This window comes from Gallinula chloropus, assembly GCF_964237585.1.
Source record: "Gallinula chloropus genome assembly, contig: HAP1_SCAFFOLD_552, whole genome shotgun sequence".
Classification (NCBI taxonomy): domain Eukaryota; kingdom Metazoa; phylum Chordata; class Aves; order Gruiformes; family Rallidae; genus Gallinula; species Gallinula chloropus.
The window spans coordinates 1-4,016 of record NW_028168752.1 but is presented as its reverse complement, the minus strand read 5'-3'; the positions used below and the strand labels follow the sequence as shown (position 1 = coordinate 4,016).

The following is a 4,016-nucleotide window of genomic DNA, read 5'->3' as shown; positions in this document are numbered from 1 at the left end:
TGATGGGATGGCAAGGTGACAGGGTGATGGGGTGATAGGGTGATGAGGTGATGGGGGGATGGGGTGACAGGGTGACAGGGTGACGGGGCGGGGGACGGTGATGTCACCGCGCTGGCGTCTGCCTGTCCCCGCAGTGGAGGAACGCCTGGCGGCGCTGGAGGGGCTGTGGCAGCAGAAGCAGGGTGAGGTCACACGGTGACATCACTCAGCAACATCATGTTGTGACGTCACCCAATGACGTCACCCAGTGACGTCACAGCCCCCCCTCCCCCCCCTTTCTCCGTGGCAGAGGCGCTGCGGGTGGCGCGGCTGCGCAGGGAGGAGGTGGAGGCCGAAGGGCAAAGGTGAGTGTCAGGGGCCTGGTGACCTTTGACCCCTCCCACCCCGGTGACCTTTGACCTCGGGTGACCTTTGACCCCCCCCCCCCCGAGCCGCAGGCGCCGCGGGCTGTGCCGGGGTCACCAGCAGCACCTGGAGGGGGCGGAGGAGCAGCGGAGGCGCCTGCGGCACCTGCAGCGCCAGCACAGGCCGGTCACGGGACGGCAGCGGGAGGGGTCACCTGACCCAGCCAGGGGGGGTCACATGACCCACATGGGGGGGTCACATGGCCCACGCGGGGTCACATGACCCCACATGGGGTCACATGACCTGGGTGGGGTGTCACATGGCCCACACGGGGTCACATGACCCACATGTGGGGGTCACATGGCCCACGTGGGGTCACATGACCTGGGTGAGGTGTCACATGGCCCACATGGGGTCACATGACATACATGGGGTCACATGACCTGGGTGGGGTGTCACATGGCCCACACGGGGGTCACATGGCCCACGTGGGGTCACATGTCCTGGGTGGGGTGTCACATGACCCACACGGGGTCACATGACCCACATGGGGTCACATGACCCACATGGGGTCACATGGCCCACACGGGGTCACATGACATACATGGGGTCACGTGACCTGTGTGGGGTGTCACATGGGCCACGCGGGGTCACATGACCTGTGTGGGGTGCCACATGGCCCACACGGGGTCACATGACATACATGGGGTCACGTGACCTGGGTGGGGTGTCACGTGGCCCACGTGGGGTCACATGACCTGGGTGGGGTGTCACATGGCCCACACGGGGTCACATGACCCACATGGGGATCACATGGCCCACATGGGGTCACATGACACACATGGGGCATCACATGACCCACATGGGGTCACATGACCTGGGTGGGGTGTCACATGACCCACATGGGGCCACATGACCCATAAAAAGGGGGTCACGTGACCTCTACGTGGGTCACATGACTCAAGGTGGGATCACGTGATCCAGCTGGGGTGCCACATGACTCAGACGGGGGTCACGTGACCCAGGTGGGTGAGTGTGTCACGTGACCACGGTAGGATGGGGGTCGCATGACCCAGAGCAGCTGTCACGTGACCCATATGAGGTCACGTGGCCCACATGGGGTGTCACATGACCCACATGGGTGGGGTGGGGGGGTCACATGACCCAAGGGGGGGTCACATGACCCAGGCGTGTGTGGGGTCACGTGACACCCCCGCCCCTCCCCCGCAGGCAGGAGTTCTGGCGTCAGCTCGATGACATCACAGAGCAGCACAGGCGCCTGCAGGAAGCCCACGTGAGTCTACCCCTCCCCCCCTCCCCCAAACCCCCACCCATGGCCACCCCCCTCCCCCTGGGTGCCCCTCCCTACCCCTCCCCCCACCCCACAGGCCCCTTCCCAGTTGGCGGCTGAACTGGAGCGACTGGAAGAGGCGCAGGAGAAGCTGCTGAGCCAGGGTGAGCCCCAGGGTCCCCTGCGCCCCCCACCCCACCCCACCCCACCCAGGGGTGCCCCACCCACGGGGGTGACCGGCCCCGCCCCTCAGAGCGCCGCATGATGGAGGCTGAGGAGCTCCTGGGACCCGCCGCACACGTGGCCGCGTGAGACAAGCCCCGCCCCTCCCAGCTTGGCCCCGCCCACTGAGCCTGACCCCGCCCCAACCCAACCCAAGCCCCGCCCCATGGACCATGACCCCGCCCCCAGCTTGGCCCCGCCCCTAAGCCTGACCCCGCCCCAACCCCACCCCAAGCCCCGCCCCATGGAGCTTGGCCCCGCCCCCGACCCTGGCCCCGCCCCATCATGACCACGCCCATCCCCCCGTGCCGGCCACGCCCACTTCCCAGAAGCCCCGCCCCCTGTCCTAGCCCCGCCCCCACTGTAGCCCCCGCTGTAGACCCACCCCCTCTGTAGCCCCGCCCCCTCTTAAGCCCCACCCAAGCCCCGCACCCCTCTGTAGCCCCGCCCCTCCATAGCCCCGCCCCTCTGTAGCCCCACCCCTATAGCCCCGCCCCCCTGTAGCCCCCTGTAGCCCCTCCCCCTCTGTGGCCCCGCCCCCTCTGTAACCCTGCCCCCTATAGCCCCACCCCCTGTAGCCCCTCCCCCTCTGTAACCCCTCCCCCTCTGTAGCCCCTCCCCTCTGTAGCCCCGCCCCCTGTAACCCCGCCCCCGTAGCCCCTCCCCTCGGTAGCCCCTCCCCCTCTGTAGCCCCGCCCCTCTGTAGCCCCTCCCCCTCTGTAGCCCCGCCCCCCGTAGCCCCACCCCTCTGTAGCCCCGCCCTCTGTAGCCCCGCCCCCCGTAGCCCCACTCCTCTGCAGCCCCGCCCCCTCCATAGCCCCGCCCCTCCATAGCCCCAACCCCTGTAGCCCCGCCCCTCTGTAGCCCCACCCCTATAGCCCCGCCCCCTCTGTAGCCCCTCTGTGGCCCCTCCCCTCTGCAGCCCCATCCCCTCCATAGCCCCGCCCCCTCCATAGCCCCGCCCCCTCTGTAGCCCCACCCCTATAGCCCCGCCCCCCTGTAGCCCCCTGTAGCCCCTCCCCCTCTGTGGCCCCGCCCCCTCTGTAACCCTGCCCCCTATAGCCCCACCCCCTGTAGCCCCTCCCCCTCTGTAACCCCTCCCCCTCTGTAGCCCCTCCCCTCTGTAGCCCCGCCCCCTGTAACCCCGCCCCCGTAGCCCCTCCCCTCGGTAGCCCCTCCCCCTCTGTAGCCCTGGCCCCTCCATAGCCCCGCCCCCTCCATAGCCCCGCCCCTTCCATAGCCCCGCCCCCTCCATAGCCCCGCCCCTCTGTAGCCCCACCCCTATAGCCCCGCCCCCTCTGTAGCCCCTCTGTGGCCCCTCCCCCTCAGTAGCCCTGTCCCCTCCATAGCCCCGCCCCCTCCATAGCCCCGCCCCCTGTAGCCCCACCCCTATAGCCCCTCCCCCTCTGTAGCCCCTCCCCCTCTGTAGCCCCGCCCCCTCTGTAACCCTGCCCCCTATAGCCCCACCCCCTGAAGCCCCTCCCCTCTGTAGCCCCTCCCCTCTGTGGCCCCGCCCCTCCATAGCCCCGCCCCCTCCGTAGCCCCTCCCCTCGGTAGCCCCCCCTGTAGCCCCGCCCCTCTGTAGCCCCACCCCTATAGCCCCACCCCCTGTAGCTCCGCCCTCTCCATAGCCCCTCCCCCTCTATGATCCCCCTTTAGCCCCACCCCCTATGTGGCCCCGCCCCTCTGTAGCCCCGCCCCTCTGTAGCCCCGCCCCCCTCTAGCCCCGCCCCCTGTGCCCCCCCCCCCCGCAGGCGCCTGGTTCAGGCCGAGGCAGCAGCCGCCGGGCGGCACCTGGAGGCGGAGCTGGGCCGGGGGCGGGGCTGCCGCGCCCGCAGGGATAGGTTGGTGCCCGCTAAGCCCCGCCCACCCCACCCCAAGCCCCGCCCCTTCCTCCTCCCACCCACTCCCCCTCCCTCCCTCTCCCCCTCCCCCAGGCTGGCCGAGGAGCTGCAGCGCGCCGGGGATCCCCTCGGGAGTGACGCGGGGACTCCCCACCCCCCCTTTTGACGTCACCAATAAACGTCACAACCCGCTGATGACGTGTTTCCTGTGGTTTATTAAGGGTGGGGGGGGTTGGGATGACGTTTCCCCATCCAATATGGCCGCCCCCTGTGGGCGCCGCCATGTTGCCGTACAACCCCCCCATCTCCGCCTG

General features: G+C 69.6%; 2 long non-coding RNA genes across 2 annotated transcripts; both read left to right on the top strand.

Moving 5' to 3' along the window:
* The first annotated feature begins 324 nt into the window (after window positions 1-324).
* On the top strand, window positions 325-1,622 carry LOC311204199. The gene is made up of 3 exons (XR_014618008.1): window positions 325-344; window positions 438-531; window positions 1,580-1,622. It is a non-coding gene; the product is annotated as an uncharacterized lncRNA (long non-coding RNA).
* A 143-nt stretch (window positions 1,623-1,765) lies between these two features.
* Window positions 1,766-3,673, top strand: LOC311204198. The gene is made up of 3 exons (XR_014618007.1): window positions 1,766-1,800; window positions 1,890-1,944; window positions 3,613-3,673. It is a non-coding gene; the product is annotated as an uncharacterized lncRNA (long non-coding RNA).
* The last annotated feature ends 343 nt before the right edge of the window (window positions 3,674-4,016 follow it).